A 12,957-nucleotide genomic window follows, 5' to 3' on the forward strand; every position below is an offset into this window, starting at 1 on the left:
CCAAAAGCCCTGACTAGAATCCCAGCATTCAGGAGATGGAGGCCGGAGGGTGAGAAGGTAAGATCCATCCCTGGCTACATACTGAATTCAAAGCCAGTCTGTACTTGATAGAACCAAATGTATCCTAAATGTATCCTGGACTACAAAGAACAAAATGTATCCTAAATGTATCCTGGACTACAAAGAACAAAATGTATCCAAAATGTATCCTGGACTACATGTATCCAAAGAAAAAGGAATGAAGGATGGAAGGGGGAAGAAGGAAGGGAGGGAGGGTAGAAAAGAGGGGATTAAAAAGAACCCACAATGTTTCTCTGAAGGCCTGACCCAGCTAGTACTTACTGAACACAAGATTACTTAAATCACCCCAAGGGAAGGAGCCTTGCGCTCCATCCTCCCCAGCCCATCAGATAGGGTTCATGCTGCTCTGTGAGTGCACATGTAGGATCTTGTAAAAAAAAAAAAAAAAGAAAAGAAAACAAAACACTGTCCCCCAGCAGGGCTAGGATAGGTACCCCAGATCTCCTAGGAAGATGATATCGGTCTCTGGAACCACCATGGGAAGCAAGACCCTAGGAGACTTTTCCCCCCTGATGATTAGAATTTAAGAGAGAGAGAAAAAAATCAAACACAAGGTGAGATGAACACAGGATGGAAACTAGATAGTGAACATCTACCGGAGGAAACACAGCCCTGCGTGGCCTTCTCCTGCCCTTCAGAATAAACAGTCCCGCAGCTCCAGGAGCTGGCTCCGCTGGGACACTGAGACTCATGAATGCTGAAACTGATGCCGGTGGCAGGCTCTCAAGATCACAGTAAATTACCTGTGAATAGCAGGGGCATCATAAATAGGTTGGCCTGTGGGTTGCTGATTTACTTCTTGAAATGGCGCTCTACTTCACAGCCAGACGCTTCCCCAGCACCACCCTCTCCCGCTGCCTGGTGCACACTCAGAAAGTGGTTTCCTCCAGCTCCTTGGGGTAATTTGAGTCTGAGAATGGGGGCAGATACTTCACAGCATCCCTTAACCACCTCCTTAATACCACTAACCATGAGGCAGGTGGCCTAACAGTCCCTCTTGACTGTCACTAGCAAATCTGAGCCCATTGTGCTCCTTAGCTGAAGAGGCTGTTGTGGCTTCTCCGGTTTTAAAAAGCAAAGGGGTTGGGTGATGGTGATCGCTCAGACGCTGGCTGTTAGCCTCCTTTCTAAGGGTGACCTGTGTGGGTTAAAAGCTGAGATTTGCCATTTAGTTGTTTCCTGTGGCTGTTTAGCAATGAGCTGAAAGCTAGGGATGTGGCCGATGTCAGGAGAACAGGTATTTTTCAAAACTCAAAGTCTATGAGAAAGAAAACTGTCGAATTTCCATCTATCTTTTTCCTTCTTTGTGTAGCAAATTAAAACAACAGACATTGCATCGCTCATGCCTCTCTGAGCTGAGCCACAAATATATAACGTCTCCTGTCGCCTCTTAAATTATCTTTGCTTTTGCCTTTCTTTCTTCATTTTGTTTTGGAAACAGGGTCTCCCTCTGTAGCCCATGACAATCTTGAATTCATGGCAGTCTTCCTATCTCCGCCTCCTGAATGCTAAACTTTCTAAAACCAGAGTGGTATCTTTTGTCAGCTTTAAGGTCTTGCCATACCTGAACTCCATTTCATGTCCTTCTCTTTCCCATTTATGTTCTATGCACCCTGCTAAACTTACCAAGCAGAACAAGGTCAACTACATCATCTCTGACTTATGCTAGATTGTGGGGGCTTAACTTACTCCTGACTTACTCCTCCATATCTTAACCACCCTGCAGGGATGATGGAGGCTGCTGTAGCATCGCAGAGCCCTGCTGAGTCCTTACATTGGCAACAGTTGCACACTGCATGGCCCTCTGCTGGGTCAGATGCCCCTGGGATTAGAGTACATTCAGTTACCGTGTCACATGTCACAGAGATGTTTGGAAGTTGTGCCTGAATCTTCAGCAAAGAATTAGTATCAGGACCACGGACTCCAGCACCTAAGTCCCTAACCAGTAGCTGCTTACATTTGAACAAAGAATCAGTCCCAAAGCCATAGCCATTTGAGATGTTCGAATTAAAATAGCCTCTTAGTTAAAGTGTTGCAATCCAACAATGGCAAGGTCTTGGTGGAAAAGCAGGTTCTGTGTCATCTCGGAGTGTTTGTCTTGGTTCAGTCGTTCAGTGAGTCCCACCAGGCACTCTAATAACACCTTGGACTTTCCCAGATGTGATGTGGGGTTAGCAATTTCTCCTGGGTACTTGGTAGCCTCAGCCTTGAGTCCTTGTCTTGGTTCTAGAAGGCTATGTATAAAGCACATCTCATGTCTGATGGAGGTGACTGTCTAGCTATGAAAGTGTCAGGCCTCTAAGTCAGAGAGCTGTGAAAGCCAGGTTATTTCTTCGACTGAGATGTTATGAGATGGATCCATGTATGCGTAGTTTAAATGCATACCTCCCTGCAAAGTTTAAGCCCTACGTGGGGTTCAGTAGAGTGGCCAGAAGGAATATCAAAGACATGAGCCCTGTGTCTTGGACCTTGGGGACATGGGCAGTGGTGGCATGGAGCATGCTACACAGTGGATTTATAATGTACTGAAGTAAGCCTGGGAGGGAAGGACGGCTGCCAGCAGGGACACTGTGAAGGACGTGTCATCTGAGAGGAAACTGGAACAAGGCAAAAAGTCTCTGTCAAAACCCCAAATGGGTGGTGCAACGTAAGGAGAGGTCTCTGCAAGGAATGGACAAGTGGAGCCTTCTGGATCTTCATGTGCCTAGCATTCGAGATCTTCGTGTGTGAAGGCCAGGGATGCTCTAAGAGAAGCAGGCATCTAATCTCTTAAGCCAGAGCCAACACCTAGAGCCCCACATTCCTCTCTGAGTGCTCAAAGGTGTTTTACTAATGTTTATTAAATTATACGAATGATTGTCTTCACAATGACATTTGCACATAAGTGTATACACACTGAGGCTTTCTTTTTGTCTCCCCCCACCTTCCTGCTACTTTCTTTTCCTCTACAGCATTCTCACTGAATTCTCCCCCATCCTACCATGCCGTTGGTAGTCGGTTTAATCTCCATTTCACAGATGGAGAGACTGAGTCCAGGAAAGGACAAGGCCTGGCTCCAAGCCACATAGTTGGAGATTGAGAATAAAAACACAGTGTCCTCTCAGGGACCAAGTCCCCACCCCTGTGCCCACCCCATACCTGGCTTTCTGCCGCATTGGAGTTGTCCCCCACCTCCAAAAGCCACATACCCTGCAGAATCCTTGGGGCATGAATAGTGGTGGGGTCTGTCCCTCTTCCAGCCACAAACTCTTGGGTCTTGGAGCCTCACATGAGTGAAGTGCCCTCAGGAGCCCTTTCTGGGTGGCCTGAGGTGCACCTTCCAAACTGTGCCAAGAGTGTGCCGGGTCCAGCCCATGCATACTACCCAGAACCCTGTAGCAGCACACCAGAAAATTCCAGTCCTTCCAAGTACCCCAGGGCAGCTGGAGACTGGATGTAGCAAATTATAACAACTGAAGTCACATCACTTGTGCCTCTCTGAAGTGAGTCATAAATACATAAATCCTCAAACCCGCCGTTTGGATCCTGGCTAATAGGTTTGAACCTTGCTGAGTCTGTAGGCTTTAGAAAGCAGCTGTGAGGAGCTGAGCAATAAATTGGATTGTAAAAGTACAGGGTAGGAAAATGATTGCAGCGTTTTCGCAATTACCTGGTTTCCCTCCGTCTACAGAGGGGAAAGTGCTCTCCCCCTCTCTCTCACTTTGTGTACGAGGTAAAAGTGTGACCCGGTTAAGTCTGTGTGGTCATTATATCATCACAGCCTGGCTTGCACTAATGGCTCGATACCCCAAGGCATGCGCCTGGTGTTTTACCCTCTCCACCCACATGCTCTCCCAGCCTTCCTGATTTTTAACTCAATGAAGGCGAGGTTCAAAGCCCAGGACCCAACCCAGGCAGCAAACTCCAGAACCCACTCTTGCAAGAATGCAAGGGGTACTTGCCGTTTCACTTCAAGAGAAAGAAATTAGGTCAATTTTCAGCTTTTGAATCATATTTCTGTACCATACCCGAGGAACTCCGGCAGTCTCTAGGCACCCAAAATTCAAGCACTGCTCCTCCCAACCAGAGCATCCAGGGCTTGTTCTGGGACCTCGTGACCCATCACTTTGTATTCCATCATGCTGCTGCCACCACTGTCCCTGAATCTCTGCTCCCTGTGATATTAAGAGTTCATATGTGAACTTTGCTCCATTGTACCCAAGACAAGCCACTTTCTATTTTTTGCTTTTCTACTTAAATTTTTCAAAGAATCCAAAATAGCACTTGCCAATTTTTTTAACCGCCTCCTCTTCTGAAATATTTAATTCTTCCTTGGGTGACTTAACATTATGTCAACCCAGGATTAAGTGCCATTTTCGAAGACAGTCTATTAGCCTGGAAAGGCAAGCCTTTGACCAGGTGGTAAAGACGGGGTGGGCCTCAAAGGCAAGGAGAAGCAGGGAAGCCACCTGCCCTTCAGCCAAGCTGAGGCCATGGCTGGCTGGCTTTATTAAATGCATACTGTTTTTTTAAAAAGCAGAATTCCCTAGCAAAGACCAATTTTAAGGGATTAATGCTGGGTGGATAAGTAGTGGGAAGGATGATAACAGCAACATTTAATTGGTGGAGGGGATAATGTCCACTGTGGCAGGTGTACAGGGGCTGTGTGGGTCTGAAGCCAGTGGGACTGAGGAAGTCCCCAGCCCTGACCAAGACTGGCCAAGAGCTGGGCTGTCCTGGCTGCTGTTTGCCTTAAAGACCAGTGGGAGAAGACAGGAGGGGAAAAGCATTTGAGACATGAAGGCTTTGATAATTTCTGCCTTTTTATTTGATGGTCTTAATTGAAGGCCTTGGCTTTCCATCTTAAGTAATTAAGTCAGCTGACGTTGCTCTACATCCACCCCTGAGGCCCTGCCTCACTTCCCACTCCTGAAGGGTCAGCCTTGAACATCTGCCTTCCATGCTTAGCTAAGTGGCTGTTAGTGCCTCTCATGTCTCTCTACATTTCTTGTGTCTTTGTCTTAAGCAAACCGATCTCTTGGTGTGAGAGATCCTTCTTCATGGACCCATGGGTCAGAGCTCAGCCCAGCAACTGTAGGAGGAAGAGACATTTTCTCCTTTAATCACGACCCACGTTGTTTTGCAAGAGACTTCTGGGGAGATGGCTCAGTGAAGTGTTTGCTACTCAAGTGTGAGGTCCTGAGTTTTTAGTTCTCCAGCACCTATATGTGTGCTAGTGTGGTGAAGCAGGTTTGTGATCCAGGCACTGGGGAGGTGGAGACAAGCAGGGTCCTGGAGCTGGGTGGTCAGTAGGCCTAACAAAAGGGAGAGAGGGAAGGGGGAAAGGAGGGGAGGAGAGGCGAGGGGAGGGGAGAGGAGAGGGAACAAACTGATTTCTGTGTGAGGAGAGGAACAGTCCTGCCAGGCTGGTGTGGGAAAATGTGACTTGTCAGGTGAACTCTGAGGTTGATTTTCCCAGTATAGATTGGGCAGAGATAAATGGCTTACCCTTTCCACTGGTTTAAAATGAAAGTGTCTGAAAATTTTAAGAGAAGCTATTAAGGACACTTTTAGCACCTTCCTATGCCCCTTGAGGCTGAGCCCTGAGTGAGGCAGAGAACACCAGGCCTCACTTCTACCTTGCCTCAACATCCCTTAGGTGAAGGTGGGGATGGAGGCTTCCCAGGGTGTCTCGCAGCTGGTTTTGCCCAGAAAGATGGACGTCCCTCCTCGAATGGCTGTTGCTCTGACTTCATGCTCTCCACTCCATCATCCCCCAGGTTTGCAGTAACTGCAGGCAAGGAACACAGTGGAAAGGGGTAGGGGAAAGGCTGCAGCCATCTTGTAGAACTTAAGTACCTGGGTGAGGGGTGTTCTCTTTGAGAAGCTTTCTCTAGCCTGGTGTGGTAACTGTGGTCCTAGCTAGCCGGGAGGCTGAGGCAGGAGAATGGCTTGAACCCAAGAGTTTAGGGCCAACAGGTGTAGTGTACCTGCTTACTCTTTGTGAGGTGGACAAACCCTGAGGTAGAGTCCCAGCCCCCTTTGGATAAAGTGGCACACACCTATAATCCCCATGCCTGGGAGGTAGAGATAGGAAGATCAGGAGTTCAAGGCCAGCCTGGACTACATAGTGACTTGAAGGCTAGCCTAAACTACACAAGACCCTTTCTGACGAGAGAGAGAGAGAGAGAGAGAGAGAGAGAGAGAGAGAGAGAGAGAAAGCCTTTAAGCTTTCCCTAAAATGAATGGGTAGACATAGGGAAGGATATGGTTATATAACTTGATCTAATAGCTTCCGTGTGTCCAACTGCTCACTTGTGTGTGAGAGCAAACACAGTCTTAGACGTGTGGAACTTCCTTAGTCCAGACCTACCTTATAGTTAATATTGGCTTAAGGAGCACTAAGGGATGGATGTTTTGAAAACGCAGATTGAAGGGAGCTGTATGATCCATCACAAACCATATTCTCTCAGTGGTTCCTTAAAAGAGCCTCCCTCACAGCCTCTGAACCAGTGCTCTCCTCTGTCTCTCAGCCACCCAGCCTTCCTGCTGTGTCTCAGCTCCTTCCTTACTGAGCCGGCTCTCCTGATGGCTGTTCTCCATATTGTTTCCAGTGTTTGTTGTTGTTGTTGTTTATTTGATTGTATCTGTGTCATGTGGCATTCATCAGCTGTGTTCTCCCTCTGAAGACGGCCCGCAGCTTCCGGTCATGTATCTCCCCAAGAAGGAGTTTAAAGCTTAGGTGGCAGGTGAGCACACACACACTCTTTGTCCGACTTAGTAAGTCTGCCTCTTTTAACAATGGCAACAAAGCCTTCAGAAGGCCCACAGTTGCTTTGTTGTGCTTAACAGAGTCTTCTAAATGTATTTTCAGGGCTGGAGAGATGGCTCATTAGTTAAGAGCACTTACTGCTTTTGTAGAGCATAATTCAATTCTCAAGACCCACATTGGGTGGCCCACAACCAACCACCTATAACTCCAGCTCCTGAGGATCCAGTGCCCCGGCCTCCACTGGCGCACGTGTGTGTGCGCGTGCACACACACACACACACACATACACACATACACACACACATGCACACAGATACACACACATGCACACACACACCACACACACATACACACATACACGCACACATACACACATGCACACAGATACACACACATGCACACACACACCACACACACATACACACACCACACACACATACACACATACACGCACACATACACACATGCACACACACATGCACACGCGCACACACACGTACACACATACACACACATGCACACACACATACACACACACACATACATACATACACACATACACACACATGCACACACACATAAAAACACATACACACATACACACACACACACATGCACACACACATACATACACATGCACACACACATACACATACACACATATACACATGCACACACACATACACACACATACATACATATACACATACACGCACACATGCACACACATACATACACATGCACACATACACACACACATGCACACACACGTACATACATACATGCACACACACCACACGTACACACATGCACACACACACGTACACACATACACACATGCACATACATACATACATACATACATACACACATACACACACACACACACACAATTTTTCAAGACAGAGATTCACTAAGTGATCCAGACTGACCTCAGATTTATGACCCTCCTACCTCAACCTCCTGTATGCTAGAAGTTCAGGCATGTGCCACTATGCACATATGTGTACTTGTGGGGGTATGCCCAACCATATGCGTGTATGAAAATAGGTAGTGACAAATTTGAAATTTTGATTTATTTAAAAAACACAGAAATATCATAAGAACGTGTTTTCATTTTAACCCCAGGTGTGGGGCTGTAGGGCTGCTTCAGACTCCCCACAGCAGCTATGATTTACTTCATGCTCTAGCGGGGGGGCATGATTTTGCCAGCTGCACAGTTTCTATGATTGTGTGATGTTTAGAATTCTAGGGACTTTCCAGAGGGTATATAAATGCTAGGCCCCAAGAAGTGGGAGGTTGTTAGTGGGCCATTGGTTGTTCGCTGCTGTTTGTCCAGGTGTGTTAAGTAGTCGTATGCAAAGAAAAAATTAGATATCCTGATGGCAAATTTATCCCAAGGAATTCTGTCAGGCTGCCCGTCTGCCTCGCTGATGGAGGTGTTATGGCTGCTCAGGAGAGACAGAAGGAAGTTGGTGATAGGAGTCTCCAGGTATCATTCTCTGAGAAACCAGAAGGGCTAAAGTCTGGTCAGGATGAAAGGTTCTCTAGAGCACCAGTCTGTCTGGAACCTCCAAAGTGTTACAGTTCTCTGAAGGGAAGCCCATGCAGATGGGGCAGGTAGCCGGGATCTCTCTGACACTGTAACAGCACCAACACCAGCTGTAGCAGTGGTGGTGGCCCGAGGCAAGCAGCAGAGAGCAACAGAGCAAGCAGGAGGCTATGAAGAACAGCCGTGGCAGGGGCGAGAGTCCGGCCTGCTGGGCAGACCCAAGGTCCAGCGATGAATGCTTCAGGAAAGAAAACTCTTCCCCAGAGTGCTATGGCTCAACAAAACAGCCTCTCTCGGAGGATTCTTGGTGAAATAACTCATGCACTTTATCCCCTGTGGGCAGGGACTTTATAAACATTTTGGGGTGGGATGAGATCCAGGGGTAAATGCTTCTCATTGGCTCAGTCTGAGATGTTAGAGATGCTCTATTTGCTTGAGGAAGGACTTCAGGTGTTGTCCCTACGTGACTGATTTTCATGGCTCTCTCAATGAGGTGTTGTGGTTACATGTTCCAGGACAAGTAGAGCTTGGCAGGGAGCTGGCCCCATGCCTACCATTCTTGGTTCTGATATTTCCCAGGACTTGGGCCTGTTCAACCTTACCAGTTCTTCTGTCTGGTGACACGGTCCACTTGTCCCACGGAACTTGATGCCCCTAATCATCAGGAAGCAGTCTAATGGTAACATTGCCTTCTTTCTGACCCCTAACTTTATTCAGGGGTCTCTTTTCCTTTCCTCTCTATCTTTTCTTCTCTCCTAGCTAGTGTTAAGAGGTTGAAAGAGTGGAAGAAAAGGGGTGAGGAAGGGTGAAAGAGAGAACCCACAAAGTATGGAAAGATGGCTACAAATGAATGGATTGATTAGATAGATAGATAGATAGATAGATAGATAGATAGATAGATAGATAGATAGACAGACAGAAAGAAAGACACAGATGAGAGAAAGATAATAGGCAGATGGATGGATAGACAGACAGACAGGTAGTTAGATAATAGACAGACAGATACAAATATACATCATTTTTAAGTTAAGACCTCTTTGTTCTAGGTTGCTTTTCCCACTATTTCTTTAGAAATTAAGTTAGGCCTTTTCACAGTGGAAATGTTGGGCCTTTATTATAGTGGATCCTTAAAATATATATATACCAATTTTTAAACTTGTTTATGTTTGAGCAGAACAGGTATAAGGTGGAAGCCAGTGTGTCCGAGAGCAAAGAGCAGGACAGCTGTGGCTGCCAGCAGACACTCCTATCTTGTAGACAGTAACAGAAGAGGTGTTTATCTCCCCACTACGCCTCTGAGAATAAGAAGCAAGAGAGCCTCATTTGGTTTCTGAGTCACCCACTGACTAAGAAATGTTAGGTTCAGTAATCCAAGTCTTCAGACCACTTCAGCTCCGCCTCCCGGGGTTATTACAGGCTTCCAAAGGGTTTGTGGGTAAAGGTTCCCAGAAGACACCATGAGTTATGCTCTAATATAAGCTTAAAATGTCCTCTATGGAGTCTTTGCTGTCTTATCTACTTTGCACAGGGAAGGGCACAGGCTGTCCTATGATGTGCATGTGAGAGACGATCTATCCGGAGCACAGAGGTTAAGAAGGAAATTAATAATATAATAGTTGCTCTCCCGGGAGCAAAAAAAGGAATTTCCATCCTGGCCCACAGAAAACAACTGACTGGCCAAAACCAGACTGTCATTCACGATGGCTTTAAGAATGTGTTTGCCAGGCTAGAGAGATGGCTCAGAGGTTAAGAGCACTTGGTCGTCCAGAGATCCTGAGTTCAATTCTCAATAACTATGTGGTGGATCACATCCATCTGTAATGGGGTCCGATGCCCTGTTTTGGGACACTCAGGCATGGTTGTGTGCAAGAGGCTGATCAGTTTCAGTTAAGAAGATCCCACTGGCAGCATGGGGTGGCTGCTGGAGGTTTGAGCAAGTTTACCTGACAGTCTCCAGCATGGCACATTAGTTTAAAAAGGTATCCTCCCACACTGCCTAGCCACTCTTCACACTGTGTGTGAATACGGGCATTTGTCCTTCCCATGACATCATACCACCTGTGACGTCACGTCCACCTTCCTTTGTTCACGCACACTCTGTTTATATATGAATTGGCCTCATGAGGCCTTTCCCAGCATGCCCTCATAGTTAAATGACACACAATGACTTTGCATACAGCTGTTTCCTCTTCCTGTCTAATAATTATGCCACGGTTCCTTCTCTGACCAGGACCAGGTGTGGCAGGGGCCCAGGGGATGAGCACATGTTTGTCTCCTGCCTCTCACATCTCAGGACCTAGCAGGTTGTTTTTCCTCTGCCTTTTGGAATGGATGTGCCCTGTGGTCTGAGGTCTTCACTGAGTCAAGGTGACTGAGTAATTTTGCTCTGTTGCTGAGCTGAAGGGTCTCCAGTGCTGACGGCCCTGTTACTCCTAGGTTTGACTGTGTTACTCCAGTAAGACAGTCTTAATTTGGGTTGAGAAAACTGTACTGCTTGTGTTCCTTGCTGTTGCCAAACGGCTGACTGCTTTCAGACGGGCCGTCTTTCTTCTACAGCGCTCTGTAGAATTAATAGCATTTTTTCTTCCTACTAATGCCCCGCTTGGCTATGGTAGGTTGGCTTTGAGTTGTCATGTAGTCTGTGCTTTGCTGTTTGCTAGACGCTTGGGGAATACATGTTTCGTGAGCTCTGTGCAGCTGACAGAAAAGCTTTCCGGAACCTCGTACCTCTTCAGGCCAGCAGCACAGAGGCAAGTGTGTGCTTTAGAGATTGTCAAAGGAAAGTGCTAAGTCCTAGAACCGTCTGCACGTGAGACTTCTGCCTGCACCTTGCTTCCTAGGTCCCTTGGCTAGCTCGTTTTAGTGACTTACATGTTCACGTAATGTTGCTTCCACTTTCTTGTTTACCCTTCCAGACGCATTAGCACTCGCACATACGTGCGTGTTGTTATTTTGAAATCAAATCCACGCCTGTTACACTCTGCTCATTCTTGATTCTGCATTGTTCAAACATTTTAAGGTTTTATTTTCTGGCCTTTTTTTTTTTTTTTTTTGGAGGGGCTGGGGGAGTTGCTTTGCTTTGGGGTTCCTTTTTATTATTGTGACATCTTTAGGGTCTAACGATCGAACCAACTTGTTCCCCTTCATCATCTTCTCCTTCATTGGATCCCTTCAGCTTTTAATTCTTCTTGAGACAACAGTGGCTTCCAGTCTTCTCTGCTTGTGTTTAAAGTTGGAGTCTCTTTGATGCCCCCTGCAGACTTTGAGCGGAGTCTCCCTTGCCACTCTTCCCAACACTGTCTCTAAGGTCACCTTTTATTTTCTTCATAAATTACTCTTGAGTCAGAACTTCAGGAGGCCCGGAAGGTTTCTCTTTTCAAGTAAGTTTTACTGGGATAAAACTTGTGGCCTAATAACAGTGAGATGTTTGAAGCGTCCTGTAGAAATTTAACCACCAATGTTTTGTGCGGTTTCAGCACCGAGCTTAGATGTGAGAAACATCGAGTTCCATGCCTGTGTGCTCAGACGGTCTCTCCTTTCCTGTGCTTGGTTAATCAGTTTCTGAGAGAGAAGCCTGGACGTTCCCAGACTCTAATCCTGGGTTTCCCAGGTGCCCCATCGTGTTTTTAACCCAACCTACACAGTGTGGTTCTTTCAACCCACAATAACAAGGTTTATTTTTTGTCCTTGGGTTCTGGTTGGTCTAAATATACCAACTCACTTGGTCTTTGTTCCTTCTTCCCTTCCTCTTGCCCTTCCTTCCTTCCTTCTTTCCTTCCTTTCTGATAACACTGTTTATTTCCAATTATTCCAATTAAAGTCCTTTTCAAGGTACCACACAGGTGGTTATATGCATTCCCCATCTAAAAGTCTGACTATAAATAGAACCTTAAGCCCTTCACATTATACCCGTTGGCATACTTGTGTTCCTTCATTACTTTATTTTCATTTCCTACTTAACATGATTCTCAGTGATCATCTCCTCGCCGATCTCTTCTGTCTCACTGCATTCGGTGGGGTTTGAATGATTGTGTGTGTGTGTGTGTGTGTGTGTGTGTGTGTAAGTGTGTGTACATGTCAGTGTGTGTATGTGTGTGTGAGTGTATGTGAGTATATGCATGTGTGTGAGCATGTGTGTATGTGAGCATATGTGTGTGTGTGAGTACATGAGTGCGTGCAGTATCTGTGTGAGTGTGTGAGCATCTCAGTATATGTGTGTGAGTATATATGTGAGTGTGTGTGTGTGAGCATCTCAGCATATATGTGTGTGAGAGTATATGTGTGTGTATGTGTGAGTGTGCCTGCGTGTGTGTGTGTGCGTGTGAGGAGGTGATTTAGAATTTTTACATCCTACTGCTCTACCTTTCTTACTTAAAGCAGAGCGTCTAATCTTTGCCACTAATAGGAAGACACAGTTTTATTCAAAATTCCCAATTTGCTCTCCCCTTAGGACAAAACCCTGAACACATTTTTACGTGTTTTTAATTTCCAAGGACTCTCTTGCTCTTTTCACAGTGACCTGTTTGTTTTTCCAACATAGTATATTACTAAGGATTTTATTTCCTTTCTTCAG

The 12,957-nt window shown here is 46.3% G+C and overlaps 1 long non-coding RNA gene across 11 annotated transcripts in view; it reads left to right on the forward strand.

The window, feature by feature from the left end:
• The window catches only part of LOC103690480 (uncharacterized), a 113,303-nt gene that overhangs the window by 70,765 nt on the left and 29,581 nt on the right, over window positions 1–12,957 (forward strand). The window lies entirely within an intron of this gene.

Source organism: Rattus norvegicus, chromosome 8 (assembly GCF_036323735.1).
Source record: "Rattus norvegicus strain BN/NHsdMcwi chromosome 8, GRCr8, whole genome shotgun sequence".
Classification (NCBI taxonomy): Eukaryota; Metazoa; Chordata; class Mammalia; order Rodentia; family Muridae; genus Rattus; species Rattus norvegicus.